The sequence below is a fragment of the Pelobates fuscus genome, chromosome 1, assembly GCF_036172605.1.
Source record: "Pelobates fuscus isolate aPelFus1 chromosome 1, aPelFus1.pri, whole genome shotgun sequence".
In the NCBI taxonomy this organism is placed as follows: domain Eukaryota; kingdom Metazoa; phylum Chordata; class Amphibia; order Anura; family Pelobatidae; genus Pelobates; species Pelobates fuscus.
In genome coordinates this window covers 177271778-177294065 of record NC_086317.1, presented here as the reverse complement: position 1 = coordinate 177294065, position 22288 = coordinate 177271778, and the positions used below count along the sequence as shown (strand labels likewise).

The window sequence follows — 22288 nt, the reverse complement described above, 5'->3', positions numbered from 1 at the left end:
ATGAATGATGTATTTTGATGTGTTTTTACTGTTGTTGTGAATAGAGCTATTTTCTGTATGCTGGAGGTAATTGGCTTACCACACCCAAGCCATGCTTGCAGGCGGTCACAAAGGGATTTCCAACTAACTTTTGACCCACTGGACCAATTTGTATGATTTTGACGTATGTTTGTAATTGGCGTATGCTGATTCTGATAATGTATGTTATGTGAATGTGATGTATACTTTTAGAGTTATGAATATTGTGTAAAACTGTGTATTTTCCTGCCTGTGATAATTACATTAGACCATTGTGTTCAGTAATTATATCACAGGCAGAGGGGAGGATTTTGTGTGGGAGTGTCTTAGTGTATTGTACGTATTGATTGGTTGTTCTGCAAAACCCTGTGGGCAGTACTATGTTTGTAGAATGTGAATAAAAGAGGCTGTATGTGCCAGTACAGTCAGTTCTACTTCACCCTCAATTTGGAGTGCCGTCTCTTATTGGGGGAATCTGCTACAAGGGATTGCTATTCTCTGCATACTCTCTTGCTATATTCACTGCTAAGCTCTTGTAAGAGCTTGTTCCTGTCTTGCTCTCTGGAGGAGTCTACGGTGGTTATGGTGTCTGCTGCAGTGCTTGAAGTACTCAGGAAGCGCTAGGAGCATCCTTCAATGGAGGTATCCAGTCGGGGTGCCCGTCGATCCGTTACAGGGGGATACATATTTTATTTCCTAAACCATTTCCCCTTCACAAGACGAAGATGAAACTGGGGTCCAAGTGAACCCATTAATCAACCTGGAAATTGAAGGGCAATGGACTTTTGTTGCCCTTGCCGAGTTATATTCCACATTCTGCAATGGGTAGTTCAAGACATAAAAAGGGAATGCTTGCACTCTTCAATCAACAACATGAAGACGAGGGTCATCCCCATTATGCATATCCACATCAGTGCACCTGTTTTAGATACAGAGACTGGCTCCTTGTACTTTACAGTATGATTGGTCTTATGGAGGGAATGGGAGACCATTTCATGTTTCCTATTCTCACTTCTGTCCTTTCACTTACCCTGAGCTAAAGGAAGCAGCCACCGTAAGAACAGTGTTTGTGTATCTGTATGAGTGGAAAGATAAAATGGGGGATGTGACTTTGGCACTTTAGGTCTTACTTGACGCACCCAACTACAGGTCTGGCAGACTTTGTTGGGCATAACTGTTAATTCACTAACCACACTTTTAGGAGGCTCAGAACCCTCTCTCAAACACTGGTTTCAATACTGACAATTGACAAGCTACATTAATTCTATACCACAACAATTGTGAGCCTACTCGGCATGGCATTTTATTCCATCTCTCCCACAATCTTCATAAGTAAATGGGAAATGACATTTGGGGAATCTTTTATTCCTGAGCAATTAGTTAAGATTTGCAAATTGATAAACAACTGCGCTTTGTGGCCAGTAAAGCCCAAGAAACCGCATACAAACTGGTACTGGTCTGGTACCATACCTCTCACACACCATTGACCCAAATCAGGATGCTAACTGTTGGTGGTGTATTTAAGAACCATACACATCATCATTAAAATGTTGTCCAATAGTGATGTCGCGGACATAACATTTTCGGTTCGCGAACAGCGAACGCGAACTTCCTCAAATGTTCGCGAACGGGCGAACCGGGCGAACCGCCATAGACTTCAATAGGCAGGCGAATTTTAAAACCCACAGGGACTCTTTCTGGCCACAATAGTGATGGAAAAGTTGTTTCAAGGGGACTAACACCTGGACTGTGGCATGCCGGAGGGGGATCCATGGCAAAACTCCCATGGAAAATTACATAGTTGATGCACAGTCTGGTTTTAATCCATAAAGGGCATAAATCACCTAACATTCCTAAATTGTTTGGAATAACGTGCTTTAAAGCACGTAAAATAAGGGGGGGGACCTACTAAATAACAATAAGGGGGGGACCTACTGTCCTCCCCCCCTGGCCCCCACCCCTGAGCGGTGGGTGGGGGCCCTAAATAAAGATAGGGAGGGGACCTACCATCCTCCCCCCTGGCCCCCACCCCTGAGCGGTGGGTGGGGGCCCTAAAAAAACAATAAGGGGGGACCTACTGTCCCCCCCGGCCCCCACCCCTAAACGGTGGGTGGGGGCCCTAAATAAAGAGAGGGGGGAGCTACTGTCCTCCCCCCTGGCCCCCACCCCTGAGCAGTGGGTGGGGGCCCTAAAAAACAATAAGGGGTGACCTACTGTCCCCCCCGGCCCCCACCCCTGAGTGGTGGGTGGGGGCTCTAAATAAAGAGAGGGGGGGACCTACTGTCCTCCCCTCGGCCCCCACCCCTGAGCAGTGGGTGGGGGCCCTAGATAATAATGGTGGGGGGGACCTACCGTCCTCCCCCCGACCCCCACCCCTGAGCGGTGGGTGGGGGCCCTAAAAAAACAATAAGGGGGGACCTACTGTCCCCCCCGGCCCCCAACCCTGAGCGGTGGGTGGGGGACCTAGATAATAATGGTGGGGGGAACTACCGTCCTCCCCCCGGCCCCCACCCCTGAGCGGTGGGTGGGGGCCCTAAAAAAATAATAAGGGGGGGACCTACTGCCCCCCCGGCCCCCACCCCTGAGCGGTGGGTGGGGGCTCTAAATAAAGAGAGGGGGGGACCTACTGTCCTCCCCCTGGCCCCCACCCCTGAGCAGTGGGTGGGGGCTCTAGATAATAATGGTGGGGGGGGACCTACTGTCCCCCCCCGGCCCCCACCCCTGAGCGGCGGGTGGGGGCCCTAATTGAAAATACCCCCCCAATCAAGGTGACTAGGGGTCCCAAGCCCCTAGTCACCCCCCCTACCCAAATCAAGCTATCCCCTACCTACCCCTAAAAATAGTGAGGAAGGAATAAAATAACTAAACTGTAAAAAAAAAATTAAACTTACCATTTGACGTCTTCTTTTTTCTAAAATCTTCATTTTTCAGCCCCAAAAAAGGGCAAATAAAAAGCCATCATACCTGACGAACTTAAAATAAAATAAAAAACCCGAGCGCAAAAAAAAACCTGACGAAAAAGAAATAACCCGAGCGCAAAAAAATAATCCATCTTCACCCATGGAGGGCTCCGCACAGACTGAGCTACGCAGGGCGGGGGAAGGCTTATAAAGCCTTGCCCCGCCCTGCAATTAGGCTAAGAACACTCTGATTGGTGGGTTTAAGCCAATCGGAGTGCTCTTTGTCATTTTACACAGTGTGGGAAAGTTCTTTGGAATTTTCCCACGCTGTGTAAAATGACACATAGCACTGTGATTGGATGGCTTGAAAACCATCCAATCACAGTGCTCTGTGTCATTTTACACAGCGTGGGAAAGTTCTCTGGAATTTTCCCACGCTGTGTAAAATGACATAGAGCACTGTGATTGGATGGATTTCAAGCCATCCAATCACAGTGCTCTGTGTCATTTTACACAGCGTGGGAAAGTTCTTTGGAATTTTCCCACGCTGTGTAAAATGACAAAGAGCACTCTGATTGGTGTGCTTGAAATCCATCCAATCACAGTGCTCTGTGTATTTTACACAGCGTGGGAAAGTTCTTTGGAATTTCCCCACGCTGTGTAAAATGACAAAGAGCACTCTGATTGGCTTAAACCAGCCAATCAAAGTGTTCTGAGCCTAATTGCAGGGCGTGACAAGGCTTTATAAGCCTTTCCCCGCCCTGCAGAGCTCAATCTGCGCGGAGCCTTCCATGGGTGAAGATGGATTAATTTTTTGGGCGTGGCCACCATTCGACAAATGAACACGTGGCGGCGGCCATTCCTGCAGAGTTTTCAGCCACAGAGACTAAGTCCCGTTTAAAGATTCGAACGCACGTTCGAATGGGACTTAGTCATTTTTTCAGTGTGAAATTGACCGACCGCACAGCCCAAATCTATGGAACTGTTTTAGGCAGGAAGATGTGCCTGCGGTTGGTCACAAAGGACTTCCAACTAACTTTTGATCTACTTGAAGGATTTGCATGATCTTTGAGTATGTTCATATTTCAGGTATGCTTTTTATGAAGATTTGATGTGTGGTTTTAAAGTTACAGTACATGTATAAAAACTGTATTTTTCCTGCTTGTGATAATTATGTTAACCTATTGTGTACCATAATTATGTCACAGGCATTATATCACACATATTCTAAACTCCCTACTGGGATTGTCTCTAAAACAAGTCGTTGAGGAGCCAACTCGTAAAGAGGCCATACTAGATTTAGTGTTAACAAATGGAGATTTGGTATCCGATATTACTGTAGGTGAAAGTTTAGGATCCAGTCAGTGTGGTTTAATATAAGAACAGTGACTGAGTCACACCACACAAAAACAAAAGTTTTAGACTTTAGAAAAACAGACTTTTCTAAAATTACAAAAAAAGTGATTTGCAAACAATGCAAAAACAACCCTTGTGGCTATCAAAACGGGGAAAAATATATAAAATATAAATACCCCAATTCAGGAAGTGCAAAAGACTCCTCAATGTCTCTGATATTGGAAATAAAAAACACTAAAAAGCACAACCTAAAAAATACAAAAGGGAGACCAATAGTGCAGACTGAAAATAAAAATGCGTAATATAAAAAGCTAAAAATACACTCACAAACAAACGTAAAAAATAGGCAGGGTATACTCAGTCCTCTTCAGATGCTTCTTCCCTTTTCAGTGTGGAAACAGTTGCTTAAAATGAAGCACAAAGACGGACCATAGTGTAAAAATGTATAATATTAAAGATAAAGCTTTATTGGACACACTTACAAAATGATAGTAGTAAAAAGGCACTTCAAATCAACATCGATGTCTTCCACCAAAGGAACGATTTCATCATCCAACAATTCCAAAAGACACCAGAGATGAAGAGATCCACAATTAATAATAAAATAACTAAATAAAGCTTGCCACCCTACGCGTTTCGTCTGTTAAGACTTCGTCAGGGGCTTGTGGCATCAATATACACATAATACACACATTCACAACACTTAAATACCCTGCCTTAAAAACAAACAGCCAGTCCTGGAGATTTCTTCAATCGGAACCAGCTGTAGAAAATTTCCTCTATCCGATTTCCTCATTTTCGCGCTCAAGAGGCCGCGTGCGCTCCAAGCCTCCTTTTCGTAACCCCGCAAGTCCTAGTCCGTCTCTGCGTGGAACGCAAATGCGTTCCACTTCGTCGGAAAGCAGGAAATGAGATTCTTAGTTGGTGCGCAAATGTGGGTTCGTCTCTCTCTTTTCTAAAATTAGAATATGTGTAAAGGAGTCATTATCAGACTGGAGCCATTTTAATGGAGTCCAAGAGAAATGGGATTATTTAAAAGTTGCACTACTGAAGGCAACAGAAAATTGCATTAGGCTTGTCAGTAAAAGCAAAAAATTCAAGAAACCACTGTGGTACTCCACAGATGTGGCCAAAATAGTAAAAAACAAAAAGTTAGCATTTAGTAATTATAAAAAAAACCAGAGTGAGGAAGACAGAATGATCTATAAGATTAGGCAGAAAGAGGCTAAGCAAGTTATAAGAGCTTCCAAATCACACACAGAAGAGAAAATAGCACAGTCAGTAAAAAAGGGGGACACAACTTTTTTTAGATACATAAATGAGAAAAGAAAAGTAAAAAAAAAGGATTAGTTAGATTAAAAATAAAAGAAGGAAGGTATGGGCGTGGTCTGACCGTCGATGAGACTGGACGTGTCTCACTAGAGCTCCCGGCGAACGCGCCCTAAAAGCCTATAAAAGCGACCTTTATTAATGCTATTTGCCCCACGTAGGTCCCTGGAATGGAGAAGGGACTCCCCAAGAAACAACCTAAGCGGGGTGCCCACCCGGAGGCACCGTCCTCGACCTTATGTCGGCGCAGAGGCCGACCTGTCAGGGGACCCAAGATGGAGCTGGTGTATCCCTGCAAGCTTCGCCTCCTGTGGACAGGGAGGCATCCCCTGATGACCAGGACACTGTCCTAGCTAAGCTGGCTGAGGTGCGGTCCTTCCTAGTGGGTGAAATAGCCAAATCTACTGCGGTACTCCAGGCCGAGATCGGGGCCCTGGGGGAACATACCGCAAAACTTGAAGACCGCGTGGAGGCCTCGACGCATGCCCATAATGCCGTGGTTGACCAGGTGAACCGTGTATCTGCTCACATGGTGGAAATGGACCTTGCCCTTGAGGATATGGCTAATCGGTCCAGGAGAAATAATCTCCGCATGAGAGCCCTGCCAGAGGGTGCCGACAAGGACCTACAGGGGCTTATACTCACCATTCTGAAGCCTCTGCTCCCGCACGTTCCGGAGGAACATTGGCACATGGAGAGGGCTCACAGGGCCCTGAGGGATCAAAGGCATGACGCCAATTCTCCACGGGATGTTATAATCCGCTTCCTATATTATCGCACTAAGGAGGCACTTATGAAAAAGAGCCGTGAGGGGCCCATACGGTACGCCGGAAAGGTGATCTCCCTCTATCACGACCTAGCTCCCTCCACGTTGCAGCGGAGGAGGGACTGGCGACCCATCACGGAAGCCCTGCGAGGTGCCGGCATTAAATATGCGTGGGGATTCCCCTTTAAATTGATGGTGTTTCGTGGAGACCGGGCGCACATCCTATCACCGGGAGGGGATCCTCACCGTCTGCTAAGCGGCCTTGGCTTACAGCCACCTTCTGATCTTCCCAACGTGGTGATGTATCCGTAGGATCTTCCCCAGCTGCAATTGGAGTGGAGAGGAGCGGGACCGAGAGGACACCGGTAGCTGCGACTAGAAGGGTATCGTGTTGCCCCTGGGGGTCCTTTCCTTTTTTTCTGCCCTGAGAGCGTTGGGCCTGAGGGAGGTTGCTATTTATGTCCTTCTTTTTTTGGGGGGGTCTGGTTTGGGGCCCCATTTTACAGGCCTGGACTCTGGCCTTTACGTATCCCCCTCCTAGACTATCTGTTATGTCTCTCGCTTGGGTCCTGGGAAGGGCCTATCATTGAGGCCTGGGGCACTCCTCGCCTCCCGGTGAGAGAGGGAGGCAGGGGGTCCTTGCCTTGCGCCTCCACCGTGGGAAGCATTACCCGGGACGCGTGGGCTTCACCTGTGCCACGCTTTTGATGGATTGGGTGGGGTAAGGGGGGGGGGGATTTACTTGCCTGCTCCCCCTCAGCGGGTCACCTGGATGGAGCTTTCCTCCCTTGGAGTTGAACCCCAAGCAAGTGTTGAGCGTGGTGTGCTCTTCCGGGACAATCTTACAGGTTTCTATGTCAATGTTGGTTAAATCTGTTTTTTGAAGTACTCCCCAAGTTGCATGTTGTTTGCCTCCCCTAGGGGGTTGCCTCTCTCTTTAGCCACTGCCGCGAGGGCCCTTACTTGCCCCTCCATCTCTCCATTTGGCAATGATACCGTTGATTTTGTTCCGCGGAGCGGTGGCACGGGGTGCCTATGCCCACGGGGGGAGGGGTGATGGGCGATAAGGTAGGAAAAGAAAATGTGCAAAATCGAAAAAGTTTTCAAAATACAGGGGAGAGGAAAAAAAAAAGGGGGAGGTGAGGATAAAACAAAAAAACAAAAAAAACGATGAACAAAGAAAAAACAAAATTTAACAAAAAACAAAAAGAGATCTGTATATATAGAGGTTGCTCTATACGGTCAGAGGGTGGGGTGGGTAAACAATTTTCTCTATTTCGTATTTCCGGAGTTGGGGGGGGGGGTCACCAGTGGAAGAGGGGACAGACAACAAACAAAAAAAAAAAAGGGGGTTACTTTACTGCTTTTTATTTTCTACGCTGCTATTGATGTTGCTGTTCTGTTTCCCCTGTGAGTTTAGGTAGGTAACCAATAGATGGTTACCACGAAACACCCATCCCAGAAAGCCATCACTAATCGGGGGGTGGGCCTGGGACGGCAACCTTTAATGGGTGACAAAGGAACATGGGCTGTTTACTAATCTGTATTCTTATGCCATTATTGATGTTGTTGTTTTGCTTTCCCCTGGGAGTATCAGAAGGTGACCACTGCACGGCTAATGCGAACAACCCAACCCATGGAGTCATTGCTACTCGGGGGGTGGGCCTGGGAAGGCTGAGGTTAATTTGTGACAAAGATTTCAAATCTGTTTAAAAAAAAATAAAATAAAAAAAAATAAATAAATAATATAACTACAAAATTAAAAAAGATTTATGAAAACCTAATTACACACATGCAATGGGCATATAGACAGGACATTGAGGAATAACTACTCCTGTCAAAATAATACATATAACACAGACATTCTACACACGAAAATGTTTATTAAACGGCCGTAATTGGGTGACTAATTTACCTGTTGACTCTGCAGTGCTCATTGCTTCCTTAATTACGACGCAGTCCTTCTGATATCCCGGGTCCCTACGCTCCAAACCGTGTACCCATACTGTTGATATTATTGTGTTATGTTTCTGAATCCTGTGGGAGTTGTGAGCCATTTTAAGCTGGGAGGGTTACCTGGGGTGGGAAGACATTGTAATCCTAGACACTTATTGCTACGTTTATGTTTTGCCGCCGATGCGCTTATGGGCCCTATTGGAACGCACTTATGGCATTTACAGTGCTGATGCGCCCGTCCTGGTGGGTTCCCTGGGGCCCTGTGGTGCCGGCGACGCGCATATGTGATGTATTCTCGCGGGCGGGGTAGGGTACCCACGCCCGCCATGGCCAATTTTTCTTAATTATATGTTAAATGAGTGTAGTGGGTTACCTACTATGGTTTTCTGTGTTGATATATGTTGTTCGATTGGTTTTCTACTATGCTTTTCTACATTTCTACATCGTAGTGTGTATTGATATGTCAGATCTTGCGAAGCACAGGGGTCAATGGTATACGCCATATGATATGAATGAGTACGCAACCGAAATGTGCCTCAGTGGCTTCTGCCCGCCCCTGCTGGGGGAGTGTAGAGAATATCCAAGGGTGTGGTTGTGGTGCTCGGTTGGTGGCCTGGGTGGGGATGGGTGGGGATGTGATGGGATTTCTTATGCACCTCCTCTTCCCCAGACGTCCTTCTGTCTGCAACTTAGCCGGACCCCCCTCGCGTATTTTCCCTGAACTAGATGCCCCTTTGCACATATAGTCGGGATATACTCCACTGACACATAGTAGTATTCCCGCCCCTACGGGTGAATATTGAGCGAGTCGTGGGTTTCGGTGGTTAGGTCCCCGGAGGGTTAGATTTAGCCGGGGGTATCATTAGGTGACCCATGTGGGGTGGCTAGGGGATGGCCGGGGTACAGGTTTTTTAGTCTAGTCTCCTTGCCCATAGACGAGGGAGGCAGTTGGGAGGGGACTCTAAGTTTCAGTTCTCAGGCCATTTTACGGAGGACGCCACAGTAGTTTACACCGTAGTTAGGTTCCGGGATGGATAGGGGGGATGCTTGGCAGCGGAATCTCGAGGTCACCTTAATTTGTTTAGGGCGTGTGGGAGGTGGGGTTTTAGGAACTCTCAGTTCCCTCCGCACGTTGATCGTGTTTGGGAAGTGGGCGCACGCTACCCACTACTTTCTGGCGAATAGTAAGACCAGAATCTTCTCCGCATCGGACGGTGTCTGGATGCCATTTTTGTTCTTCTTTTCTTGCTTTCCTTTCTTTCTCTCCCTACTTTGTCCTTTTGTATCCTTCCTTTCGGGGGCTCTGGAGGTGGCGAACGAGTGGTTAATTCCGGGGGTGGTTATAGCGCTCGAACGCGTCCACGAATTATATGCAAGGGCGAAACAGTTTTAGCAGAGTTCAACATGCTTCGAGATGGAGATTAAGCTTACCACTTTGAATGTTAAGGGCCTTAACACTCCTAAGAAGCAACGTCTTATGTTTCGGACCTTAAAAAGGATGAATTCGGAAATAGCTTACTTACAAGAGACCCACCTTCCCAAACAGGCTAATTTTCGACTGCGGGACCATACATATCCGACCTCATTTGAAGCTAGATCACATCGTAAACGGAATAGAGTGGCTATTGTTGTTAACCGTACTTGCCCCTTTCAGATGTATGCCCAAGATGCTGACCCGGAGGGTCGTTACATTATAGTATCGGGAACCCTGCATTCGCATTCCATCCATTTGATAAATGTATACGCCCCGAATCAACCGGATGCTGGATTCTGGACTATGTTACGAGGCAAGGTTGCTGCATTGCCACATGGCATGATCCTCGTGGGGGGAGATTTTAACGCAGCCCCGTGCCCGGCGGTTGATAGGAGCTCGAGGGATGGGGGCCCGAGATCGCAAGGGAGGGGGGGCAAGACCGTTTGCTTAAAGTCTTTATGGCGGATACGGGATTGGTGGATGTATGGAGGGCACACCATCCGGTAGACAGGGATTATACGTTTTACTCGGCCCCTCATGGAACCTACTCCAGGATAGACTTCTTCCTGGTTAACGCAACGGGCTTGTCCAGGATTGTTAGATCGGAGGTTGGAAATATTTCCTGGTCAGACCATGCGGACGTCTCTATCGTTCTGGATAACTTATGTGTGGCGAGTCCCTGGTCCTGGAGACTGAACACATCACTGCTACGGGATACGACGATAACCGAAAACATTCGGACGGCTATAACTGATTATTTTGCCGAAAACGTCACCCCGGACGTGACCATTAGCACAGTATGGGCGGTGCATAAAGCTATGATAAGAGGGAACCTGATCAAATTTGCCACGAGGAAGAAGAAACTGAAGCATCACCAACTGGAAACCTTACTGAAACAACTACGGAACCTTGAGCAGAAACACCAAGCTGCCCCGGACGATGAGCTCCTCGGCCGCCTGCAGGCAGTTAGGCGGGATGTACCTACCCTTCTGTTGGATGACACAGCTCGGGCCATGACGTGGTCCAAACGTACGTATTTCGATAAGGCCAACAAAATGGATACGCTCCTGGCCAGGACGTTGCGGCCCAGGCCAAATAGGCCCCACATCACGCCCATCAGACGGATATCGCACAGGTCTTTGAGGATTTCTACAAACAACTGTACAATCACACACCGGACGGACAAGCCCGGGAGGGGCAAGGGGAAGACGACGTCTTGCGGTACCTGGATGGTTTGGGTTTGAGAAAATTGACGGGGGAGGCAGCGGAAAGCCTAGCTGCGGAAATTAGTGAGGAAGAGGTCGACAGAGCAATATCAAATCTGAAGGGTAACAAAACGCCAGGCCCGGATGGATTTGATGGGACGTACTACAAGACTTTTTAGAGAAGAGCTCACACCCCAACTGGTGGCACTCTTCAACTACTTAAGGCAAGGGGGACGCCAAGGCCCAGAGATGGCTTTAGCTACGATCGTACTGTTACCCAAACCAGATAAGGACCTGCTCTGCCCTGAGAACTACAGGCCCATATCGTTAATTAATCATGACTTAAAGATTTTGGCTAAGATACAGGTGGTTAGACTGAACCTGCTTTTACCTTCGCTTGTCCACGCTGACCAAGTCGGGTTCATACAGGGACGGCAATTATTCGAAAACGCCAGACGGAATGTAGACCTCATCTGGAAACAAGTTACATCCTTCTTTAGTGATCTCCATCGATGCGGAGAAGGCCTTTGATAGGTTTCGGTGGCAATTCTTGTTCTCGGTATTGAAACACTTCGGCTTTCTGGAAGGGTTCATTCAGGTCACGAGGGCGATGTATCATAATGTGAGGGCGCAGATACGGATTGCGGGGGCTCCATTGACTCCTTTTAGTCTGCACAATGGAACCAGACAGGGGTGCCCTCTCTCCCCCCTCCTCTTCGTAATGGCTATGGAACCCTTATTACAGGCGGTACGCTGGCATCCAAACATAGGGGGGTTCAGGGTTGGAGGGGAGGAATTCACTGTATCTGCGGCCGAGGAAACTCTGATAAAGGACACGTACCGAATACGGTTGGAATCAAACTCCTTAAAATACTTAGGGGTCCATCTGACGGCAGATCCAGGTCGATTATACTCTAACAACTACGACCCCATGTTGCGGACCCTGATAGGTGACTTGGAAAAATGGTCGGACAAACCTATCTCTTGGCTAGGACGTATTCACTCTGTGGAAATGAATATCCTCCCGCGCATATTATTTCTCTTTCAGGCTCTCCCTGCCCGGGTCACGAAATCTCAACTGATGCCGTTGCAGAGGGCAATCTGTGACAATAAGAGACATAGAATAGCCAGACAAATCCTGTATAGGCGTAAAGATAGAGGGGGCTGGGCCTACCAAACCTGTATTATTACTACTTAGCGGCCCAACTGTCTCAGGTGGCCATGTGGCATTCCCCTATTGGGGAAAGGAGATGGGTGGAAATTGAATCCTTGATGGTGGGCCTCGATGTCCCTCAATTCACATTATGGGTACCAAGAGAGTCCTTAACTCTCTTTGATTGTGGGATGCGAACTGTGTCAAATTTGGTCTTGCTTCTTCCCCCTCCCCTATGGCTCCGATACTTAGAAACAGAGAGTTCCCACCGGGTATGGCACCTAGGAACTTCCGAAACATAGAACGGTCTGGGTTGCAACGTATTTACCAACTGTATAGAAACAGGGAAATCTTACCGTTTTAAGACCTCCAACAAAATAACCACTTGACTCCTGCCGATTTTTTCAGATATGTCCAGATCAGGGACTTTGCCAGAAAACCCTGTATTAAAGTAGCAGCACAGGGACAGTTTACTTTCTTTGAGAGATTATGTAGGGATGGTTCGGCCCCCAAAGGTATGATTACGCTTCTATATGCTCATATCAGCACTGAAACTAAGGAATGGGGTAGACTAAAGTACACTGATAGATGGGAATCGGACCTGGGGGAGGAACTGGAAGGGATTGAGTGGCAGGAGATTTGGGAAGCAACCAAGAGTACTTCGATATGCGTCACGCAACAGGAGCAGGCATGGAAAACCTTGCTCAGGTGGTATACTACTCCGGTAACTTTGTATCAAATGCGTAAGATAGATATGGACGATTGCTGGAGGGGCTGTGGATCGCGAGGCACGTACCTCCATATGTGGTGGGAATGCCCGAAAATCCAAGGATTTTGGAAATCTGTTGAAGACCTCTTGACACAGACGTTCGGCAAATCCCTAGTTTTAGACCCATGGATCTACTTGTTAAACAGAACTATTGAGGGATGGACGAGAAGAGAGCAGAAACTGGTACGGCGATAACTTTGCACGCAGAATGGTAGCAGCGGCGTGGCTCTCACTTGAAGGCCCAGAGTTCAGGGGGGTGATCTCCAGAGTGAGGGAGGGCAGGCTCATGGAAGACCTGACCGCAAGATTAAGAGGAACAACCGCAAATTTCCAGAAGATTTGGGAACCATGGGATATGAGCGTAATGGGCTCCGGTAGTGGCTGAGGAGCTGGGTATATGGTATGATTGGTGAACTGGCACTGCGCGGACTAGTGTCGGAGTGGACCCCGTTAGCCCCGCTCGCCCTTTCCCCCCCCCCTCACCCCTTTTTTCCTGCCCTCTCTTCTTGCATCCTTTTTTCCTAATTTCTCTCTTCTCCCCTCTATTTTTCCTGCCTTGGTTCCTTTCTTTTCACGCCTCGATTGCTACACCCTTGGTATCTTGGGGTCTTGTTCTTACTAGCCTTCATTTACTTTAAATGTCTTAGGTTTTGTTTTTGTTTTGTTTTTTCTCACTCAGGCTTGATCATATTGGAGGAGACTTGGGGGAGCCTAAAGTAAATCATACAGGGTCGGCGTTTGGGCCCCTTTTTAGGTCACATAGCCTGGATATAAAAAACACAAAATCCTCGATGGGAGGCAAGTTGTACAGAATTTATAAAGTGGCTTGTCATATGGGCTGATGTCAATTATTGTGTTTATAAGGCAGATCTTTTATATTTTGGCTTCTGCGCAAGCCTCAAAGTTGTATTAATCTTGCCTTGCCTATCCTGTGCAAAAATAAAGAATTTAAAAAAAAAAAAAAGAAGGAAGGAAGAAGAGGATAAAGGTCTAGCTGACTGCCTCAATGAATATTTTTGTTCGATATTTACAGATGAAAATGAAGGAAAGGAAAAAACGTGAGTTTACAGAGGAGGAGGTTCTATTTCAACTGTCAAAAGTAAAGACAAATAAGTCAATGGGACCTGATGGAATACACCCAAAGCTATTAAAAGAGCTTAGTGGTGTACTAGCAAAACCATTAACAGATTTATTTAACCAATCATTGATAACAGGAGTAGTCCCAGAAGATTGGAAATTGGAAAATGTTGTGCCCATTCACAAGAAAGGTAATAGGGAGGAGTCGGGCAACTATAGGCCAGTAAGCCTTACTTCAGTAGTGGGGAAAGTGATGGAAACTATGTTAAAGGACAGGATTGTTGAACATCTAAAAACACATGGATTTCAAGATCAGAGACAACATGGGTTTACTTCAGGGAGATCATGCCAAACTAATCTTATTGATTTTTTTTTGATTGGGTAACTAAAATTATAGATCAGGGTGGTGCAGTTGACATTGCTTACCTAGATTTCAGTAAGGCTTTTGACACTGTTGCACATAGAAGGCTTATCAATAAACTGCAATCTTTAAGTTTGGATTCCAATATTGTTGAATGGGTAAGGCAGTGGCTGAGTGACAGGCATCAGAGGGTTGTAGTCAATGGAGTATATTCGAAGCTTGGGCTTGTCACCAGTGGGGTACCTCAGGGATCTGTACTTGGACCCATTCTCTTTAATATTTTTATTAGTGATATTGCAGAAGGTCTTGATGGTAAGGTATGTAAAGAGGGAAGTGTTCATGCCATTGTACAGAACACTGGTGAGACCTCACTTGGAGTATTGTACGCAGTACTGGAAACCGTATCTTCAGAAGGATATTGATACCTTAGAGAGAGTTCACTAAACTGGGAGTTGCAGGAAAGGTTAAAGGATCTTAACATGTATAGCTTGGAGGAAAGACGATACAGGGGGGATATGATAGAAACATTTAAATACATAAAGGGAATCAACACAGTAAAGGAGGAGACTATATTTAAAAGAAGAAAAACTACCACAACAGGAGGACATAGTCTTAAATTAGAGCGACAAAGGTTTAAAAATAATATCAGGAAGTATTACTTTATTGAGAGGGTAGTGGATGCATGGAATAGCCTTCCAGCTGAAGTGGTAGAGGTTAACACAGTAAAGGAGTTAAAGCATGCATGGGATAGGCATACGGCTATCCTAACTAGAAGATAAGGCCAAGGACTAATGAAAGTATTTAGAAAATTGGGCAGACTAGATGGGCCGAATGGTTCTTATCTGCCGTCACATTCTATGTTTCTATGTTTCTCTGTCAGGGGCATTGAAATTCTCTGTCAGGGACATTGAAATACTCTTTGAGGGACATTGAAATTCTCTGCTAGGGACATCAGAAGGCTCTGTAAGGGACATTAAAAGGCTCTGTCAGGGGCATTGAAATTCTCTGCTAGGGACATCAAAAGGCTTTGTAAGGGACATTAAAATTCTCTGATAGGGACATTACAAGGCTCTACCCGGGGCATTGAGAGACTCTGTGAGGGGCAAAAAACTGTTAACTGTATTTTTCAAAGTTTTCAAATCTTTTTGCTCCACGTCTAACTCACAAATCCTGCATAATTTCAGTTCTTTCTAAGAGCGTTATCAAAATCAGCATCCTTTTCAGTCAGGTTGTGAGATCTGTATTTTTTCAAAGTGTTAACCCTTTCAGGACCGCTGACAGTTCAGGACCGTCAGCGGTAAAACGTGCGTTTGGACCGCTGACGGTCCTGAACCGTCATAACGGTCTGGGGCTACTTACCTGATCGCCGTCGGTCCCACGGCGGCGATCAGTGCTCCACCCGGTCCAGGGGGGTTGCCTGTCTGCCCGGGCAGTCCCCCCTCGGCAGATCAGGACCCAACGGCCATCTGATCACTCGATCACATGACCGCAATAGGTGTCTGTGTATCTGCCTGCAGGGGGACTGTCTGTGCTGACAGGCAGTCTCCCTGCAAGTGAAAAATCCAAAAAATAAAGTTAAAAAAAACAGTGTAAAATCAGTGTAAAAAAAATAAAATAATATGTGTATATATATATATGATATATATACATGTATTATATCTATATATAATATATGTTTATGTATCATATATATAATGTCATATTAAGTGTATTTTTATATTTATATATACGTATATTAATATAAAAATACACTTATATTTAAATTACACACGAATATATACAATATATATAATTGCTATATATATGGTATATATATATTATTATAAAATACAAATAATATGTTAATAAAAATAAATAACAAAAAATAAAAAATAATTTTTAATAATTATAAAAAAATATTTATATATGCAATTTTATTCTAACAGTATTTTGATATATATATATATATATATATATATATATTTATATCAAAATATACTTAGAATGTAATGATATATATATCTATGTATAAATAAATAAATAAAAACAATACGAAATATACATATGTCCATATACATAATTACATAAATAATTTCATAAATATACACGTAGACGTCAAATATATAAATATGTATATATATTAAAATTCTACATGTGTATTTATGTAATATTTTTACCTAATTAAGTAATTTTAATGATTGCAATTTGAGGGACCTGCCTGCCAACCCAGGCCGAAAGTCCAGATAATTTAATTTGCTAGCACTATGTTTAACCCTGTAACTTTCTATGACACCCTAAAACCTGTACATGGGGGTACTGTTTTACTCGGGAGACTTCGCTGAACACAAATATTAGTGTTTCAAAACAGTAAAACATATCACAGCGATGATATTGTCAGTGAAAGTGACGTTTTTTGCATTTTTCACACACAAACAGCACTTTCACTGAGGATATTATTGCTGTGATACATTTTACTGTTCTGATACACTAATATTTGTGTTCAGCGAAGTCTCCTGAGTATAACAGTACCCCACATGTAGAGGTTTTATAGTGTTTGTGAAAGTTACAGATTCAAATATAAGGCTTGATTTTACTTTTTTTTTATTGAAATTTGTCGGATTGGTTAGGTTGCCTTTGAGAGCGTATGGTAGCCAAGGAATGAGAATTAGCCCCATGATGGCATACCATTAGCAAAAGAAGACAACCCAAGGTATTGCAAATGGGGTATGTTCAGCCTTTTTTAGTAGCCACTTAGTCACAAACACCGGCCAAAGTTAGCGTTTCTTGCATTTTTAACACACAAACAAATATAAATGCTAACTTTGGCCAGTGTTTGTGACTAAGTGGCTACTAAAAAAAACTGGACATACCCAATTTTGAATACCCTGGGTTGTCTACTTTAAAAAAATATGTACATGTTAGGTGTGTTTCGGGGATTTATGACAGATAACGGTGTTACAAGGTCACTATTGATACATTTAAAATATATATATATTGAAACAGCAATTTCCTACTTGTATTTATAGACCTATAACTTGCAAAAAAAAGCAATAAAGCATGTAAACACTGGGTGTTTTTAAACTCGGGACAAAATTTTGAATCTATTTAGCAGTTTTTTTCATTAGCTTTTGTAGATAAGTAAAAGATTTTTCAAGTAAAAGTCCAAAAACATGTTTGTTTTTTTAATTTTTCACCATATTTTATTATTTTTTTTAAATACAATATTGGACATAATACAAATAATGGTATGTAAAGAAAGCCCCTTTTGTCCTGAAAAAAACAATATATAACTTGTATGGGAACCGTAAATGAGAGAGCGGAAAATTACAGCTAAACACAAACACCACAAAAGTGTTAAAACTGCTCTGGTCCTTAACGTACAAACATCGCAAAAACAGGCCGGTCCTGAAGGGGTTAAACTCTTTTGTTGTTGTTTTTTTTAACAATAAACAACCATGAATTTGGAAAGCTGGTTAATGCACTGAACTCTTCAGAGAAAAAATATTACTACTTCTACTTGTTTGGCACTTAAAGAAACTGAGAAAGAAGATACAACTAAAAATCCTGAAACCATGCCCGAAATAGTTGTATCTACTGTTCCTCAAATAGCAGAGACAAGTGACAAGTAAAAAAAAAAAAAAAAAAGAAAAGCACACAATGCCAATCCATCTTCTTTTCAAACAAAGAAAAGAAAATATGATGATAGCTACTTGTCATTTGGATTCACAAGTGGCAGAAATGAAGATTGTCCTGAAGCACAAGGCGTACTTTGCAATAAAATATTGCCAAACAGTTCATTAGCACCTGCTAAATTACGTTGTCATTTTGAGAAAAACCACGCAGAGTACAAAGATAAAGACACTGACTTTTTTAAACGAAAGCTAAAGAAGTTTCAGAAGAGTAAACAATTAATGAGCAAAAAAATTCTAAATGCTAATGAAAAAGCCACAGAGGCTTCTTACAGAATGAGTTACTGCATAGCACTTGCAGGAGAAGCACTCACAATTGGGGAATCACTAATAAAACCATGTGCAAAAAAAATAGTGTCATGTATTTTAAGTGAGAAGTTGAGTAAAAAAATTGAAGCTGTGCCACTTTCCAACAACACAGTTCTGCGCCATATTCATGATCTTGCTGATGACATCCATACTGAACTAATTTCTCGACTGCATCAATGTGATAGGTACTCACTGCAATTAGATGAGTCCAAAGATGTTGCAGGACTTTCAGTTTAGTTGTTTTTTGTTAGATATAATTTTAACAAACAGATTGAAGAAGACTTGCTTCTGTCTGAAACTTTGAAAACTTATACCACTGGTGAGAACATCTTTAACTGTATCCAGAAGTTCATGAACACACACACAGTATAAATTGGGACAAATGTGTAGATGTGTGCAGTGATTGTGCCAAAGCAATGGTTGGGAAAGTGGCAGACGCTGTGACACGAATAAGAAATGTAGCAAAAAAACAGCACCAGTTCTCTTCACAGACATGCACTGGTAGCTAAAAATATTTAAATCTCACTTAAAACTGAACTAGGCGGGGGTTGGGGCCCGGCTGCCGAGCTAACAGGTCGCACCAAGAGAGAGCTCCGTATGAGAATCTGTTAAAAGTCTCACAAATCGACATTTTAAAAACCACCACAGAGAATTTGATTGCAAAAAAAGGTTGGTGAGTTACACCCGGCGGAGCTCCCATACGCAGAAAAGCAACGAGAATGTAACGATGACCTGCGGCCTACCAACGGTGGCGGGCATGAGAGCAGCGGCCGACCTCACTGCCAGCTATCCGAAAAACGGCAGTGGCTGGGAATCCCGTATCCTCCCCCCAGGTGGTGGGGGTTATCCTGGCTGCTCTGACTCTGAGGGCAAAATGGCGGCTGACATGCTGGACTGCTCAACACAAGGCTCACAGGGGACACTCGAAGAGCGGCTGGACGCTTTACTCTGTGCGTTCTAGCAGAAACTTCGAGACAGAGGGAAGCAGGCCGAGACCACTACTCCGGACGCTACCTCCCTCCGGGCAAGCAAGAGGCGGAGAACATCCACTGCCCCCATCTCGGAGCAGCCAACAAGACGAAGAACCCACCCAGCGGGTACCTACCCAGATCCCACGAAGTCCGGGGCTCGCAACAGCCCTCCTGGGCGGAGGGTCTAGAAAGGGAAAGCCCTGGTGCGCAGCTCACACACGAGAAAGGCAAAACCCCGACCCCCAGCGGCGACCACACTAACCAGAGGCCAAACACGCGGCGGCAGATCATGCCGGAGCAGGGGGACCTGCACATGGGCCTCCGAACCAGCTCGGGACCGGCGGGGCGAGCAGCCCCGGAAGAATGGGACATTTAGTGAGACTCTGATAGCCTACAAGGCATGTCACAAGGTCTGGGGCGGGAAGGGAACCTTGCTGGGGTCTTTGGGACTCTTGCCTCTCCACTGTCGGGTTGGTGTGGGCTGAGATAGCACTATTAAGGCTTGATGGCTGAGGGACATGGGGGTCTGGGACTGAACCCTTGAGTTGTCGAATGTCACCCAGCGATTTTGATCTATACCCTACCGTACTCCTACTATACCAACTTGCTATAACTCTCCCCTAAAGCAGCCACTCCACGCAGTTAAGCCTGTACCCATATAGCAAGCTCAATGCTAGCAATGTCTACATACTCTTACTAACAAGTACTCAGTCAAACTCCATTCAGACATATGTACCTAGCCTGAACACACTACACATACAATTAGTGCTGTATTGCCACAATGCCACATGACTAATGCCTAATGTGATAGTCACAACACCTGGCTGAGCAGGCACCCAGTGCATTTCCTTATCTTGGTTACGCTAACCGTGTGCTTCCTAGTCTTGCCTTACTAAATTTCCACTTCATTTCCTTTTATTGCACCCCATGTCACAAGCCCTACAGGCTTGAAAGACTATGATCGCAGCTCTAGCGGGAATTTAATCCTGTCCGTCTACTGTTTAAGCATGTTCAATAATCTTCGATAACGCTTTTTGATTAGGCAATGTTATATATATTTTATAACGCATGTTTCGCTTAAGCTTTAACGTAACCACTTAACATAAAACGTGCACAATAGAGCTTCAACAAAATATGTCTGCTGAGATCACTGGCCTATAATTATTTTTATTTTTAATTTTTTTTAAATGGTTTTTATTTGTGTTATAGTTAAGGCAGTCAAACAGCAATATAGAAAGGCATTTTTTCCTGAGCCTTCGCAGAGGCCAAATCAGTCAGTAGAAAGCAAACTTACATATCATCAGCGAGTAAGCATAGAAGGGCATTACATTTTCCAATTATGGCACATTCCGCAGGAAAAGTGCCAGTAAGCGTCCGTGGTTGAGCGTTAAGGAACATTACCGCTTTCAGAAGCAGCATGTAACTGAGATCAGTAGCATGCGTCCTTATAGACTGAAATTACTGTGGCATATAAATTTATGTTATGCAAATATTTGACATGTGAATTGAATCTAATACAGTTAACAAGCATATGTGCAGGTTATCATCGTGTATAACTCATTACGCCCTTAACGGCAAAGCAGATGGCAGTGTCGGTTACCAAGGGAAAATTTTATATCAGAGTTGCTCTCGAGAGGGGTGCATGGTGTGCAATCCTGGATGCCAAAGGTGTGCCCTGGTAATAATGTAAGAGTTATGTCTGGAGCTGCTAATGTAAAAGCCCATTAACTTGGCAGCTTTCGTGTAAGCTTTGGCTAGTGATTGCATTTAACCAGGTTTGTAGGCTGTATAGCCATAGAATTCTGCGCTCATGGGTAGGTAACGAGTAAAAATAAGAAATAAAAGGGTGCAGGCCCATAATTATTAGGTAATTCGAGTGTATATCTTATAGATGTAACCTGTTTGGTTAGTGGCGTGTGTCGCGTGGTGACAGGGGCTCGTGTGGAACCAAAGTTAACTGCTCGATAATGCCTATGACCTAAAGTGGGCCATTTCCGGAAACCTGGTCGAACTGCATGAAAAATGGGTAATTATGACGGACATTCTAGATGTGGGTCTCATAAAGTGTCTCCTGCCTTTCTACAATATATCATGGATACGTTTGTTTTGTTTGGCATAATAAAACATTGAAACTATAAAACGTGGCTATGAATATAGCTGCGCAGTGAAGGAGATCAGTTGGCAGCGTTGGTTATATATGTTTTGAAAATGGGTAAAGGGAAGAAGGAAAGGAAAAAAAAAAATAAAGAAAAAAAAACAAACAAACAAAAGAACCACCCCTGTGGGTAGGAGCCAAGTATACTAATAATGGGGCCCGTTACGTGAAGATCCCTTCTCCGGCATTAACAGGGCTGTGCCCTGTGCCTCTAGTGACCTTATGCCTAGCACGTGCGGCCGTGTAAAATAAAAAATAAATAAAAATTTTTATAAATCAAATAAAATAGATGAGGGACCCCCTCCCCCCATGCAATAACATTTCAGAACAGTGCATAGACATTGGTTGGATATGGCTGTTCTCAGATTTTATGCAGGCGTCCCCCTCACCCCCCAAATTCTTTTCTGCCTCTGTCGGCGCTGTCCATGTCACAGTGGGCACTCGGTGGTCAATGTAGGCCCCTGGATCCCCCCCCCTAAAAGATCTGTGGGCCACTCTCCCCTGCACCTCCCCAGTGGCATTTCAGCTTCCGACCGGCTTTAGTCGCCTTTATTCTTCCCCATCATACTCAGTCCTTTTGCACTGCCACCCCAGCCACCCACAACACATATGTCTGCAACTTGGGCTTTGAGGTGCTAGCCTATTTTTAGTGGTCGTCTCCCGTGGTTTCCCGGCCTCTCCCATCCCCCCCAGCTGTCCCCCAAAAGTCTTGCGGCACTGTGGGCACTCGGAAGCACCGGGTGTCCGCTTGACCCCCCCGACTTAGAATCTGCAGATCCTGTGCCTCCTGCACCTCCCCAGCGCCAGGGAAACCCTGGTAG

At 44.8% G+C, this 22288-nt stretch overlaps 1 protein-coding gene across 1 annotated transcript in view; it reads right to left on the bottom strand.

Moving 5' to 3' along the window:
• Window positions 1-22288, bottom strand: part of PACSIN1 (protein kinase C and casein kinase substrate in neurons 1) — a 114892-nt gene that overhangs the window by 6045 nt on the left and 86559 nt on the right. The window lies entirely within an intron of this gene.